Source organism: Schistocerca gregaria, chromosome X, assembly GCF_023897955.1.
Source record: "Schistocerca gregaria isolate iqSchGreg1 chromosome X, iqSchGreg1.2, whole genome shotgun sequence".
Taxonomy (NCBI): Eukaryota; Metazoa; Arthropoda; class Insecta; order Orthoptera; family Acrididae; genus Schistocerca; species Schistocerca gregaria.
In genome coordinates, this window is record NC_064931.1 from 621,462,898 (window position 1) to 621,480,155 (window position 17,258).

Sequence of the window (17,258 nt, forward strand, 5' to 3'; positions counted from 1 at the left end):
ACTGTGCAAACCTCTTCACCTTAAAATAACTACTGCAATCTACATCCATTTCCTTTCCTCTCATGTTCTTTAGCTCTTATTACTTTAGTCTGATTCCTGTATAAGTTGCAGATAGCTTTTCATTCCCTATATTTCATAAAAATGATATAAACATAGATTTGCCTTTCTTTGTCCAGTTTTCTAAGATAATTCATAAGGTTAGTATTGCCGCACATGCTCTTACACTGGAATTACTACAGTCTTCTTGAAGTATGAAGGTATTTCACTTGTCTCACTTTTCTTGCACACTGAGTGAAACAATTTTGTCATGGTATGTCCTCCCAAGTATATAAATAATTTCGAGGGAATGTTGTCTATTCCAGAGGCCTTGTTTTGACTTGGTTCTCTCAGAGGTCTGTCAGATTCTATTCATAATAGCATAGTTTCCCTTTACATAATACTGCCTTCAAGTTCAGTTCAATTGCACAGCCCTCATACTTATTCCTTTCATCTTTCTGACTTACATTCTTTGCTTAATAATGGCTTGCCATCCAAGCTCTTGATATGCAGCTGCTTCTCTTTTCTCTGAAAGTCTCTTTAATTTTCTATAATTTTACATGTATCATTCATTCCAGCTTAACCATTTTGCACTTTGTTAGTTTCATTGTTTAGACATCTATATTGCCTTTCATCTGTTTATTTAATGCATTTTTATATTTTCTTCTTTTGGCAATTAAACTCAATATCTCATGTGGTATCTAAGGATATTTACTAGGCCATAACTTTTTACCTATCTGATCCTTTGCTACCTTCATTATATCATCTGTCACAGCTGCCCATTCATCATCTGTTGTATTCCTTTCTCCTTTTCAGTCAATCATACTTAATGCTAACCATGAAACTCTCAATAACCTCTGGTTCTTTCAATTTATCCAGGTCCCATCTCCTTAATTTCATTTTTGGCAATGGTGTGAGCATAACAGTCATACCAATCTGAGAATGACCTCACTTTTTGTTCTTTGGTCTGGTGATGCTATGCAATTCATCATCTCTTACTCACTGACTATTTCGTGAGAGTCTTAGCAGAAGAAACTAACAGTTATGCACATCAGTACAGTTCTGCTTCAGAGCAGTAGTGACCAATAACAAGTGAAGAAATTTATGTTTTTCTGTCACTTGAAATGTTGCAAACTGTGCTGAATTCTACAAAACAGCACTTACACTGCTGTCACATAACAAAATAAATTCTAACCCCTTCTTCACAAAAAGAAAAGTAAATGAAATAAAAACAATAACCTGCAGTTTTCGAAAAACAAATTATGGTTGGAGTCCACACATTCCTCTAAGAGTGTCTTATCGCTTAAAATCTGGTTTCAAAATCTCTGTATTAACAGTATATAATCAGTCTGAATCCTCCCAGTGTCTCCAGGTCTCCTCTACATATATAACAATTTTACATGATTCTTAAACCAGATGCTGGTGATGAATAAATTATGCTCTGTTCAAAATTTTACACAGCAGATTCCTCTTTTATTCCTTTCCCACAGTTCATGTTCTCCAACCATTTTTCCTTTAATCCCTTTTAGCTCATCATATCATCACCCATTCTTTCAATATTTTCATCACCTGCAGAACTAGTAGGCATTTCAACTTGTACTACTGTGGTGGATGTTGGCTTTGTGTCTATCTTGGCTATGCTAATGAAGCTTACCCACATTCATGATTTCTTATTCATTATTAGACCTACTCCCGCATTCCCTACTTCATTTTGTGTTGTTTATCCTGTACTCAACTGACTAAAGTAGTCCTGCTCTTCCTGTCATCACACATCACTATAACATCAACCTATCCATTTTCCTTTTTAAATCCTCAAACTGTGTACCCAATTCAGTAATCTAACATTCCACACTGCAACCTGTAGAATGCTAGTTATGTTTTTCCTGGTGACATCATCCTCCCAAGTAGTCCTCACCCAGAAATTCAAACTGGGGACTATTTTACCTCCGAAATATTTCACCTAAGAGGACATAAATCATCACTCAACAATACAGTAGGTAGTACGGCATTGGGAAAAATAACATCTGTAGTTTCCCCCATTCACAGTACCAGCACAAGGCCATGTCAGTTAGCCAGCCGAACTGGCCGTGCGGTTCTAGGCGCTGCAGTCTGGAATCACAAGACCGTTACGGTCGCAGGATCGAATCCTGTCTCGGGCATGGATGTGTGTGTTGTCCTTAGGTTAGTTATGTTTAACTAGTTCTAAGTTCTAGGGGACTAATGACCTCAGAAGTTGAGTCCCATAGTGCTCAGAGCCATTTGAACCATGTTGGTCAACTCTCCAAACTGTTGCCCCTGCAAGTACTGAAGAGGCTGTTGTCCCTCTTTAGGAGCAATAGGTTAGTCTGGTCTCTCCACTGCAGGGTCATCTAAGGTATAGCTATGTGTATCACTGAGGCATGAAGCCTCCTCCCCCCCCACTGAGGTCCATGGTTTAACTTGTGAAATAATAGAGAGTTCTACATCATCATCAAATTTTGCAACCTTCCCAGAACACATTACAGTGTATATTACATATATACTTCTGATTTCACATAAGATAAAATACCTGATGCCAAATCACAATATTTTAGGGATATTGATTTGTACCCTGCCAAGACTGCCTTTACATATTTACTGAGATTTAGATAAATTTTAATAACTCTTTCAGGATAGTAATATTCCATATATTTCCTCTGCAGCTTACAAAGTAGGGCCCACATTTTATTCACTTTAGAACTGGGACAGTAATTTGGATCAAATGTTTTCTTCTTCTAAAACTGTAAGATACTTTTAGCTGCCTCGGTCTATCGAAGGGCATGGTTTTATTTCATTTACTTTTCTTTCTCTGAAGAAGGGGGTAACAATTTATTTTGTTATGTGATCAGCAGTATAACTGCTGTTCAGTAGACTTCACTACAGTTTGCAACATTGCAAGTGATAGAAAAACATGTATTTCTTCACTTGTTATTGGTCACTACTGCTCTGAACCAGGACTGTGCTGATGTGCATAACTGTTAGTTTCTTCTGCTAAGACACTCATTAATTTGTCAATAAGAGAGAGATGATAAATTGTGCAGCATCACCAGACCAGAGAACAAAAAGTGTGGTCATGCTCAGATCGGTATGAATATGTCAAACTCTCACCATGCCAAAAATGTGATAAATACAATGATTTTTTGGAGATGGAGCTGAAACCTTTGAAAGAAGACATGATTGAGTAACTCTGTGACTATGAAATGCACAAAATCACTATTACTATACTGTGTCTTCAGGAAATAACAGTGGAAGATCAGTTTACAAACTCATGTACTTGACTAGAGCTGGGCAGTCGATTTGGTTAACTGGTGAATGCTGCTCTTGGTTGTCACTGGTACTGCTGTAGGTTGTGACAACCAGCTCGGAGTCCAACAACAACAACAACAACAACAACAACAACAACAACAACAAACAAAAAATGGAGGGGGCAGTCATTTGACTAGAGCATAGGTAGTTAGCAGATTTTGAAGATCTGAAAGAAGTACAGTAGGATCAGTGTCATCATAGATCAGACTTACTGGAACATATGCTGAAGTACATATCATTTACGTTACTTGTAAATTTGTAAATACTTTTCACTCTACATTGATTCTTGGTAATGAAGTATTAGCTGACAATGTACTAACTTATGGAGAATGCATAAACAAAAGCAGAAGACATCCCACTATACTATACTAGAAGCAAATAATTATTGAAATAAAAATAAATTTTTAATGTAACACATTTTTAAATCTGACTAAAAATTATAAACTAACTAGAAAACCCCCTGGCTTTGCATAGATAGCCCTAAATATCTGCATCCAGACAACTTGTCTGGTATAGGGATAAATTTCTTTACAGGGCACTGTATAGAGTTAAGCATAAAATTCTGAGAACAATGTTAGGTAACTGAATATCATCAGTTTCATATAACTCAAAACGGTGTATGCCAGGAAACTTCTTAGGAGACATAAATATTATTCATTCCATAAGTATTTGGGGTTTGGAGTGACATCTCGTGGCAATGATAGGACGATGAATGATGTGATTAATATGTTTACAACTAATGTAAATAGTACTTGCTTCAGCAGTATATATACTAAAAACCAATGTAAATATTCTATGTGAATTGTGAGAATATGTGTGTGTGATTGCATATGTACTGAATTTGTAGCATATCGTGTATCAGAAGCTGGCTGAGTGCATTATTTCTGTTGGTCATAAATAAAAGAAAATACAACCGGACAAAACATGTTTGTTCTAAATGTGTAGCCCATGATGGCATCCCTCTTGAAAATCTTAGTACACATTGATTTGTTGTGCTGATTCATTGTTTCAGTTCTTTGCAATTGGCCTTTCCACACTGACATGCAAATAATTGTGACTGTATCCAGGTTTCATTCAACGGAAGCAGAAAGTTGGGTCACCAACTTCACTGCAGAAAAAAATATATGTAATGTTAACAAATCAAATGTGCTTCCCTTGGTGAAGTAGGTTTTTGAGAAATGTTTTAGGTCTTACGCAAAAAGCAAAAACCACTGATTTTGGATTCACATGATATTTTGCTATGTAATTTCTCTCAAACGATTGTGCACAAAACTTTAAAGTTAAGTAACTCACTGCCCTGTGTTCAAAGAATGTGCAGTCAATTATGTGTGTGAACTGTGATTGCAAATGTGAGGGAAGCAGAAACTGACAGTCTGAAATTATCGTCATCTTTTTAAATGCATCCCCAAACCATCTAGAGATGTATTTCGAAATTTTCTGTAGTCATCTGCTAGGAGTTTCTGAAAGCCATTCCATAGTCCCATTTTTAATGTTTCAAGAAGATCATGCCCATGTATGTTTCATTCTTTAAGCAGCTCACGAATCCACCAACATTTATGAACAGTGCTGCTACTTTTTGGCCGGTGCACTTTAGATTACACTGTGCCACAAGCGAAATGCAGATTAATTTCAAAATGTCCATACAAATAATGTCTGCATATGATACATCGTGTCTACACTGACCGCGCCACACCCATTGTGTTCCTCCTGTTGTTGATAAGTCAAAAGAAGATAGTGCATTTATGCACACACAGTTTGGTCACAGTTGCATTATACAGCACAGTGCTGTAGATCCAAGGAGTTCCACCATTCACTGCTAGTTGGTAATGGCATTGTCTGCACGATGGTGATTGGCAAATTCATCACTGTTCAGCCAATTTGCTGGAAATATTTACAAATTAAAGATACATGAACCTTCCTCGCAAATCAGTTTACCCATTAGCAACAACTGTATCGAAACCTCTACAATGGTTCATAAGATCAGCCCGAATATAGAGAAAGAAGTGAGCAGGGTATTTGAATTTGTATACAGAAGAAGAAGAAAAAGAAGAAGAAGAAGAAGAGGAGGAGGAGGAGGAGGAGGAGGAGGAGGGAGGAGATTTCTCCTAGCTCCTGAAACTTTGTGTTTGTGAATTTTTAAAAGCTATGGCAATACTTACTAGATTTATAATGAAAAACACGGGGCACGTACAATAGATATTAGTTAGGAAGTTAACTATTCATGCATTAATTGCGTATTGTATGTGTCCTACTTTCTCATTACATCAACTACTGTCGCAGCTACTAAAACTTTACATGCACAAATTTTCAGGATTATCTGGATGGGGTTATCAGAAATTATTTTATGCTTTTTAGCCCTATTTAAAAACTTGTTATATTAAAAATTTGTTTTTAAACGATTATTTTCTGCTTTTCAGTCTCATACGTGTGAAATTTCTTGATGGATTTTAAACATGTTGATGAAATATATTTCTTTACTTAAATAATTATTTATACCAATATAGACACACAATTATTTATACTGGCGAGCGCGTGCGTGCGCGCACACCCACACACGCACGCACGCATGCACGCACGCACACACACACACGCAGGTTGTCACATATATTGCACCCATCTCTTCCTCCCCATATCTCTGTCCATCTCTTCTTCCCTCTCTCACTGCACACCGATGCCCATCCGCTCACATACTGCCTGGAACTCCTGCCAATACTACCCGCATAACATGCTGGTTCTGCAGGACAGTCGAGATGCCAGATGTTGTCAAACTTTTTCACCCCCATCCCTACCAAACACACCAACATGAAAGTGAGTTAATATTGCATTGTCATCCAGTTCTGAGCTATGTTTGAAATTTCAAGTCTCTACCTCACCAGGAAGTTATGTTTCATATCTTATGCAAAATTTGCAACACACAGACAGACAGACATGAAAGTATCCTCATAGACATATGTTAAAAACAGCTGAGAACAACAAATTTGATACCTGCATCTTATTAAAGAGTTATAACAACACACTGTTCACTATTTTATGAGGCCACAGTGATTATTTGTCAAAGTGGTAACAGATTAAACAAATACTTTAGCATTTCAAAAAGGATCTAAAGTTAATTAGATTTGTGGGATTTGAGGAACTGATGATGCATTGAGTCAATGACGGCTAGCTGTTTGAAATTCCCTTCTCCCCTATTCAACTGGCACAACTACAAGGCTCCATTGACATGTCACATAGATTCTGACTCAGGAAAAAAAATTGCTCCATGACCAGAACTACATTTTACTCTTCCAATGCTGCAAAGTGCTGCATGAAATAAAAATACTGACAGTATTTTTGACTACAGGTGTAACATCAAGATATGTTACTCCAAAACAAATAAAATGATGATATAATGGAATACCTACTGTTGCCTAACATTATACACATACACTTTTAGGGCAAGGTAATTAATTTAGTTGACCATTTTCACAGGAAAAAAAATTAACACAAAACAGTTTAAGATAATAATTTGCTATCACTTGCACCAGCATGAGTTAACAGTAAACAAAAAAAAGATTCCTCATTATGTAACTTTATCCGTAACACATCTGACACAACACACCCCATAAAACAGCTAAAAACAAAGGCTGTCTGGTTGCAAGCTTGTAATTAAGGTTTTCTGGACCTCAAGTCAACCCTCAAACTGGCACCATGTTTAGCATCATATACACCTGAAATGATGTTAATTGCACTCATATATACTACGGATCCTGGCACTGACTTAACGGAAAGACAAGATGGTAACCAAGCAATCAGCATCCTATATCCTACATCAAGAGGATGGTCATCACTGAGCAAGAAAACTACTATCATATTTACAAGTATGTAGATCATGATGACAATTTACATGTTTAAAAATTTCTATATTTATTGGTTTGCTGCAAAGTTCAGTTTGGTCACCAACCACACACTCCTTATAGTGCTTTTTGGGCCCAAGGATATATTATCAGGAAGAAATGCTTAATGACTGGAGTTTGTTTGCAACAGGTTCAGGGGGTATGCTTGAATTCCCGTATTATGGATAAAGTGGCATAGCAGTGAATACTTTCTCATTTTATCCCATATTAACTAATTCTGGTGCAAGTGACAGCAAATTATTATGCTGAATTATTTCATGTTTGCAAATTATTTTCTGCAGCACAAGTGATCAAGCATGTGCCGGAGCATCCATCACTATAAAGTAGTGCAACAGCTGAAAATTCAACACACCAATGCACTTCCTAGGCTCCAAATAGGACCAGATCCAACTACTGACTCACCAGAAGGAGAGAGCCAAGTCAGTACAAGCTTTCAGTATAATGCAGTACGTTTCATTACGCACTCTTATAGGTGTGAATCAGCGTTTCCAGCATGGTTAGCTTGAACAGTTCACTGACCCACCTTATGCCATTACTGCTCCCAGGACCACTGTCTCACAAGTCATTTTATTACTGTGCACAAAGGGCAAAGAGCAGCAAATGGTGATTCCACTCCTGTCATGTTCTCACATGAATCATTGGGGGGAGTTTATCTACTTGTCTTACTAGTCAGCCACAACAGTGTGACATCGCATTGAAAGGCGACCTGCTCCTGCCAAGACTCGGCAAGGAAATGAGCCAAAATATTATGACCATCTGCTTAATAGCTTGTTGGTCCTTCTTTCGAATGAAATACATCACTGATTCTGCATACCAGGGATCCAACAGCTTATTGGTAGGTTTGAGGAGGTGCAGGGCATTAAATGTCTATGCACTGGTCATGTAATTCATGTAAATAATGGGCTGCTGCTTTGCATATGCAGTGATGACATATGGTGGAGACCCAGATGGGTTCAGTAAGATTTACATCAAGCGAATTCGGTCACCATGACATCAACATGAGCTCACTATAATGCTCCTAAAACCACTGTAGCACCATTCTGGCTCCAAGACATGGACAATTATATTGCCAAAAGATGACATCACCATCAGGGAAGACATCAAGCATGAAGAGATACATGTGGTTTGCAGCTATCAGTGTCTTCAATTACTACCAAAGGTCCCATGCAAGTGCAGGAGCATGGCTCCCATAGCATAATACTACTCGCACAAACCTGCACCCGCGGCGAGCTGCACATTTGAAGCCACTGTTCACCTTGATGACAGCCTTTGTGGAGACGACCATCAGCCTAGTGTAGCAAAAATGTGATTCACCCATAGAGCTGACTTGTTTCCAATGATCCACAACTGAATCCTGACTGTCCCATGCGCACTGCGATCTTAACTGATGACGTTGTTGGGTCAACATGTGAAAACGTTTGGGTGGTATGCTACAGAGCTCCATGTTCAACAATGTATGACACAGTATGCTGCGAAAGACTTGTATGTGCACCAACATTGTGCCCTTTCATCAGAGATGCCACAGATCACCCTCTATCTTACTTTACAGATCAAACAAGTCTCCTAACCTTAAGTTCTGTGAAGAGTTGTGGATATCCAACCATTCGGCACCTAGTGGTAGTTTCACTGTCCTTCTACCTCTTTCCATAGATGCTCACAATAGTAGCATGTGACCATTCGACCAGCGTCACCAGTTTCAAGATACTCATTCATAGGCTCTTAATAATAATAATAATAATAATAATAATAATAATAATAATAATAATCTGTCCTTTGTCAAAGTCATTTATCTCAACGGATTTCCCCACTAGCAACCCATATCTTCGCTAGGGTGATTCCCTGTCCATGTCTGCTCCACTTACATACTTTTGCTATCGCTTCATGTGCCCGCAATGCCACCAGACGGCATCCAATATCACAGTGGACAGTGGTCAAATTGTTTTGGCTTATCAGTGCATGTGTTGTACCCATGGCCCATTTCAACTGAACCTTGACAGGGCCACTTGCTCAATTCATGTGGCTAACAGACTTTAATGTGTTTCTTAGATTTCCTTTTGGGATGCTAATGAACAGCAACATCACTAAATCTGCAGTAATAACTCTGTCGAAAGCCTGGTTTCTGATAATTGTTTTCAATTTACAGCTCAAACTTCAGAAATTATCAATGCCCAAAATAGTATTATCCATTTTCTAACATTCCCATATCACTCAATTGTACAAAGCTAACACATACATTTAAGGGACATACATGAAAGAAATAAATCAAAGATCCACAGAAGAGGCTTTAACCATCTCCCTTTGCACCTACAGGTCTATTCCAATCGGCAGAAAGATACTAGCAAAGCTGGTGCATGGATGAAAGCCCCGCACCTTCCAGCACATACTGCAGCCATTATCACAAGCAGCAATGCAGAACTCATTTTGGAATCATTTTGCCCAAACTGGACACTTACAGCTAGTGACACGGTTGGCTGCAGGCCACAGACACAGGAATGCACAGGCACTGTCTAAAATCAGCTAGGCTATAGCAGCTCTCAGTTGACATGACCATTACTGTCATGCATGTTTTACCAAAGATTATTGGCCACAGCTACAACTTCCTGGCGACTGAATTCAGCAGCATGCCAGTCCTGGAATGGAGGTCGACATACCCTCCACCATCTACTCTGTGCAGAGGATAACCATAAAATGGAGTTGTAACTGCTTGGAGCACTCTACCAGGCTCCTACCCACATAAGCTATCACAAATTGGGCCATTTCAACCCATATGTGTCAGACATATCCAGTTTGGGGAGACAGGATGAATGCCATATTACCCAAATACAGTGCAGGCATGTTTATCAATGGTTATCACAATGGAGTCATTTCTCTTGCCTCCAGTTAGTCCAGATGTACACTTCCTATTCACCATTTGGACCACCTTGTTATGCGATGTTGACAATCCAACTTTGGACCTCAGAAAATTCTAGCTACATTTTTTCATTCTCTTTTATGTTACAAGAAACAGTGTTTATATAAACACAGTAAGGGGTACGTTGTTAACCTAAAACATCCTAAAAGATAATCATGTCTGTTAAACAGCAATTAGATTGACGATCTGCTACATCTCAGTGCAGTAACATTATTTCAATTCATATTTAGAACTAGAAATTTGTTTCCATATACCCTGTATCCAATCCAATTCCCTCATTATGCACAATAAACAGAAGCTTCAGATATGCCAGCATGGGGCAATAAATCATAAGACACAGAATTGCAGCTTAACATGACAGACATAAAGAACACGCCATTCTCTGTCTCCTCCTAACACTTATTTGTTTAGGAACCTGAGGATGTTGTGTGATATGAGGTTTCTTAAAATGATAGGCTCAGAACCTACACAGATTTTTAACACTTACATACCGGTAATGCAGTTAGGTATAATATATGAAGAGAATATTTAAAATCAGCATACAAAACTATATTTTCTCATACCCCCCCCCCCTTTCATTACTAGTTGCCACTAATGGCTTGCTGTGAGAAGACTGCAACAGAAGTAGAAAAATAAATTGTCATCCACAAAGAAGTAGTGGACTTTATATCATTTATTGCTGTAGCAAAGATATTTATACTTTAGAAAATAGAACTTACAAGGACATTACTACCATCTTCATACCAGCTGGACAGAATATTCTCAACTATAAATGTGATGATCTTTGAAGAGAAAGGGCCCAATCAATATCAGAGTGCCTCATTTGTACAGCTTAGAAAGCATACTCTGCTGTCAAGTAACATCACAAACTTCCAGATGATAAAAAGATATACTTGTTGGAGAGCCCACATAGGAAAGCCTACTGCAGGCACATTAGCAAACGAGATGTGATATCACCTGAAATCACACCCAATGCATGAAAAGAGCATCTTTAATCTAAAATATAGACCAGATAGCGGTTGACAATTCACTTTCTTGCTCACACGGCCAATGAGTTTGGAGTACGTGAGTGGTAACCATGGGATCCCACGCTGAGTGTGACACTGCTTCCCTTGTATCAGGTTCCAATACCCTATCCTACCACCCTTCCTTGGCCAACTCCCACTTTTTTAAAAAAATTTTTTTTAAACCAAGTGATATTAGGGTTCAAGGCTTGAGGGTGCTGATCAGCTTCTAGTCTTCTACACAATTTCATAACAACCAACAATCAGCTTTCTGCATAACATTATGAATTATAATTTGAGCATTTATCCTCATCCAAGAGCGACACCTTACAAAGCCAACCACTGAAGATCTTTTGAAGGTGAAGGCAGCCTTTCAACTTTGGTTGGCTGACATTCAGAAGATTATGGTGGATTGAATCGGATCAGTCACAGCCCTCATAATTGTTTCCAGAAACAATTTTCACATTGCAGCAAAGTGAGTGTTGCTTTGAAACTTCAGGGCAGATTAAAACTGTATGATGGACTGGGATTCAAACCTAGAATGAAAATTCATTCCGGATACATATACTATCTAGAGATGATAACTAGTGCATAAGTGGGGCAACCAAAATTGTCAAAGATTGACAGAATTCACAATATATTCTCAAAACCAACATGCTATAAAAGGAAACCCCACAAATTAAAAACCTGGAAACGTTCTGATTTCAGAAAGAGTGGATGTTAGCTGCACCACATATGCATAGATAAATCCCACCACTGGATTTCACATTTGAGCATTCTTTACAAAACTTTTAGCAGATATCTACAAAAATATGAACTCTCAAGATTAATGCTGAGAGATAAAGCAGGGAAGTTCATCAATAGTAATCAAGAAATAAAGAGGTTCTTACAGATGCATTCAACAAACTTTTAAACTGTTATGAACCTTTACTCCTACATTATTTATCCTTATATAACTGTATTCAAGAGAAATTAAAGTTCAGCTTAACTTTTTCATATGACTGAGAAATTACACTAGGCCTAAGAGAAAATACTTGGTGTAAAAAGTGAACAAGTTAGGGCTCACCTGACTGATAACAGCAAGAAGATCAAAATGAGGTAAGAGAGAAGTTGTAAAAGAAACTATGAGATGAGAGAAGACTGAGGAGCTGACCTCATGGAAACTGAGATAACACAAAGAAAACTTGCAAAAGCATGATAAGTATGTAGCTGAGGTCTGTAAAGCATGGAGAAGTCAAGAGAAGGTATTTAGCCAACAGGTCAAGTCAACTGCCTGATGATGATGATGAAGTGAATTAGTAACTGACTACAAGAAGTAATCTCAAGGTCAGAAGGCATAGTATTTTAAGGAGGACACTACAGCACATACAAACCATCTCTTGAATTACATTTTTGTGTAGGAAGATACATAAAAATAACCTAGAATGAAAGAAGTTGCTGTTTAATGCTACATTCATGGGATAGGCATAATACATACTTCTACATTTTAAATAATTAATCTACAACTTTAGTTCCAGTTAAAATAGAAGACAGAAATTTCAACCTCTGCCCAACAAAGGTTAAGTAAAGACCATGACAATTACTTTTGAATAATTCAATATGGCTAAAAAGCGCCCAGCTATAACTTTAAATGAGGAAGAAAGTATAATGAATACAAAGATAAACAGTGGGGACTTGTTTCAATTCACAGAATTTTGGTAGATGTTATCATATTTAACTGAATTTATGACTTGTAAATGTATTTAACCAATAATGTCAGCACACTTGTGATCTAAAAAAAACATCTCAGACCCAGAATACAAAATGATAAGCACACATACTTAACTTAAAATAAGTAAATAATAATCTAGTTTATGATGGACTGAAGAGTGAGCAGCATTTCTTTAAACATTAAATTAAGTGACAGGCAACTTCTTAAACAAGTCCCTATAAAGTGGATGGGGCTTTAGGAAATTAAAATTTGACCATATTAGATGATTACACTTAACATGAGATACTTCTTACACTGCATTTCCACAAAACCTGTCAATCAATTTATTTCTGTAACTATATCTTACAAATAGTATTGTACGGCAATTATGGCAATATTCAACTTTTAATTCAGTCATTTGAATTAAAGTATTCATATTCTATTAACATCGAATCATTCACATTTACTGTCTGAATGGATGTCGACCTCTACAACTTTTGGAACATCTCAGTTTTTGTCTAGTGTTAACGTTGCGGTAGAGGACACTAAAAAAATCACAAAGTTAATTTCTTTTACAAATTATAAGGTATGTTTGTTATGACATACGGCCCAACTCAATGGTGTGTCAACTGTTGTTGTTGCTGCTGCTGCTATTGTTCATGACAGTGTCCTTACTCTTACTTATAATAACGTTCCATATCTGCAAAAAACATTCGTGGTGACCGTCTTACACGCGCCGTAGATATTATTTTTGTATTTTGCCACAGCCAACGGTTTGCGTAACTACATACACTGGCAAGAGTTGTATGAGTCAACATTCACACGTTATGTACACGAAGTAAGCGCAGCTTACAGGATGGATAAGAATAGCTTCAAACAGAATGTACATCTCAGTTACATATGCAATACTACTTGTGTACTTTTTCATACAGAAATCTAAATTTCAGCGTTGAGAGAACGCCGTTTCCCGTAACCAACACCTTTGTTTGAGTGAAAACTTACCTTTATAAATTAAGAATTGGGGTGCATTTACATTTGAACAGAAGCCGCTACAGCCGAGTGCGTAAATCACAACGTTAATAAGATCATAGTTCACTTATAAACTAATTGCACAACAACCACAACCGATACGACTAGAAACAGCAGACGTAAACACTTAAAATTTGTACGCGCCATTAGTTTGACTAGCGCTTCTAGCGGGAAAGATAGAAACTTATACAAGGGCGCCGCTTTCGAATGAGTCGCAAGGTTTCCGCAAGATATTTCTTCCAGGTTTCTTTAAACGGTGTGTTTTAATCATTATCGTTCCATGTATGCAACGATTCGTATTTCTTCTATTTTTGTTACTCTGTCCTTGTTATTAAACTTCTACTTTCAGTGTTTACAAATGCGCAGTAGCATTTAAACCTGAAACCATGACAATCCGAAGCAAACAGCGACGATAGAGAATCAAAGCCATCAAATTTTATAATAAGCAGTGCATGGCTTTAACAGTTATCTAAAGGGCGAAGAGGAAAGATTAAACCCAAAGATGTCATTAAACGTATAGTGAGCACTAGTGGATAGTCAGTCGATGAAAAGAAAGCTTTGTTTGATTGTTTATTTTTATTGATAGAGAAAAGAAAAAGAAGAAAATTACAGCTTGTGTCTTCACATATCCCATTCCCGTCGCAAAATAATGAACAAGACTGTCCCAGTCGAGCCGTCAACAGCATTTTATGATTTCGTCCCATACGACGGGACGGAGAGATCTAACCGAGCGAGGTGGCGCAGTGGTTAGCACACTGGACTCGCATTCGGGAGGACGACGGTGCAATCCCGTCTCCAGACATCGAGATTTAGGTTTTCCGTGATTTCCCTAAATCGTTTCAGGCAAATGCCGGGATGGTTCCTTTGAAAGGGCACGGCCGATTTCCTTCCCTAACCCGAGCTTGCGCTCCGTCTCTAATGACCTCGTTGTCTACGGGACGTTGAACACTAACCACCACCACCAGATCTAATAAACAATTACCCCACTATAAATTCACAATTATTCTCTTTTTGCTATCACCATGTATCAGGGAACTACATTTCACATCGAGATCTACAGCACAACATCGGCGTAAGTGCCCCGCGTTTAACACATGTCTTTGTTAGATTGCTAGAGCGATTATTCCACCTGAATGACAAACTATAATTGTTTCTTCGCTTACAAGGTAGTAGCAAATTCTAACAAGTTTGTCAGAGATCTGTATAAATCTTTACCATTATTACAAAATAATAGTTGCAAAAGCAATGAAATAAGTTGACACACTCAATACATCTGATATATCCCACTGGCCTCAAATAGAAGGTAGTTTCCGGTATGCATCTGAGAGACCTACATATCTACAATATAAGTAATGTTTTATTTGTTATCTCGTTCTCTTAAGATGCACAAATTTTCTCAGCACTTGATAAAACTATAATATGTGCTGCTGTACGTCGTACTTACACGCGCACTCCAAGAAGACTCTCGGCTAGTTGACTGGTACTGAATATTTTAAGTTCGCAGCCTGTTTTAGCTGGCAGATAAAACAATTTGCAAAGCTTCTGACATATTAACAAATATGATGATTTGAAAGTCATTCATGGAACATTTCTGTGACCGTTAACTCCGAGTATTTTCGTGGACATAATCGCCCTAAACATAATGTTTTCTGTTGGATAACATTAGGAGCGTCCGCCCCCGGTAGCTGAGTGGTCTCTATGTTCGCTCACATTCATGTCTCCTGCGCCGTTCTCCTACAAGCCTCACGAGTTTGCTTCTGATGGCGCTACGACCTGCTTCGCCGAGAGCGCCGGTGGCGCTACAGGACATCCCAGCGCCCCTCTTTTATATAGGACGTTTCTATTTAGAACAAAGCTATTCCAGTGTAGCGCTCACGACACCACGAATGGCCACAACTCGGCGCCTATATCACGACATGCTGCAAGACCGCCCCCTAAATGTGGTCGAACTAAAATATCCTGATGTACGGTGGCGCGTGGTGTGGAAGACTGTACGCGATGCCATGCGTGATTCCGATGTTGTTTCCCAATGGTACGTAGTCGTTAACGGGTAGCTGGCGACGCAAGAACGTCTCTACAATATCCACATGGCAGAATCTCCCAATTGTATGGGTTGTAATACAGTAGATTCTGACGAGCACCGCCTCAGCTGTCGCGAGGTGGAGCCGGTTTGGCACCTATTGCGGCAGATGCTGGCTTATCTCTTGCGAGTTACACCGGAGCATATATCTGCACGCACGTTATTGTTTCCCGATGAGACAGCCCGCATCTCGTGGTCGTGCGGTAGCGTTCTCGCTTCCCACGCCCGGGTTCCCGGCTTCGATTCCCGGCGGGGTCAGGGATTTACTCTGCCTCGTGATGGCTGGGTGTTGTGTCATGTCCTTAGGTTAGTTAAGTTTAAGTAGTTCTAAGTTCTAGGGGACTGATGACCATAGATGTTAAGTCCCATAGTACTCAGAACCATTTGAACCGGATGAGACATTTTACCCCAAGACTCGGACCCTGAATACGTGGACATGCAGTCCATTACCTCTATCGTGACGGACACAAGAATTTACTTAACTTCTGGGTCTATTTGCAAGAAAGACATCATGCTATCACCGGGCATACCAGATATCGACGATGCTTCGCAAACTACCTATGGAGTGCCTTTCACAGCCCGCCGTGTAGTTGGAATGTTCCGGGCAGTGGTATATGAGGTCAGAACGAAGTGCAAACGATCATGCATTGAGCTATCTTTATCAGTGGGCGCAGTCGCTGGGAAGCCTGACTATGCAACAAGTCCACTAAAAAGACAGCTTACACTACACTCGTTCGTCCTCTGTTAGAATACTGCTGCGCGGTGTGGGATCCTTACCAGGTGGGATTGACGGAGGACATCGAAAGGGTGCAAAAAATGGCAGCTCGTTTTGTATTATCACGTAATAGGGGAGAGAGTGTGGCAGATATGATACGCGAATTGGGATGGAAGTCATTACAGCAAAGACGTTTTTCGTCGCGGCGAGATCTTTTTACGAAATTTCAGTCACCAACTTTCTCTTCCGAATGCGAAAATACTTTGTTGAGCCCAACCTACATAGGTAGGAATGATCATCAAAATAAAATACGAGAAATCAGAGCTCGAACAGAAAGGTTTAGGTGTTCGTTTTTCCCGAGCGCTGTTAGGGAGTGGAATGGTAGAGAGGTAGTATGATTGTGGTTCGATTAACCCTCTGCGAAGCACTTAAATGTGAATTGCAGAGTAGTCACGTAGATGTAGATGTAGATGAGGTGGTAGCTTTACTTTCATGTTATTTGTGTTTACTATCTTCTGTTTTAGTTTTCCAGGCTTGACTATCTGTGACTCTTCGCACATTGATATCTATACAACA

General features: G+C 38.9%; 1 protein-coding gene across 3 annotated transcripts in view; it reads right to left on the bottom strand.

Moving 5' to 3' along the window:
- The window catches only part of LOC126299079 (endoribonuclease Dcr-1-like), a 262,481-nt gene extending 248,410 nt beyond the window's left edge, over positions 1 to 14,071 (bottom strand). The window contains exon 1 of one of the 3 annotated variants that reach the window (XR_007552718.1): positions 13,861 to 14,018. The gene's annotated coding sequence lies outside the window, so the exon portion shown is untranslated. Of the gene's footprint in view, positions 1 to 13,464; positions 13,486 to 13,860 lie in introns of those variants that run through there. The other 2 variants (XM_049990749.1, XM_049990750.1) reach the window with 2 other exon arrangements.
- Positions 14,072 to 17,258: the final 3,187 nt, after the last annotated feature.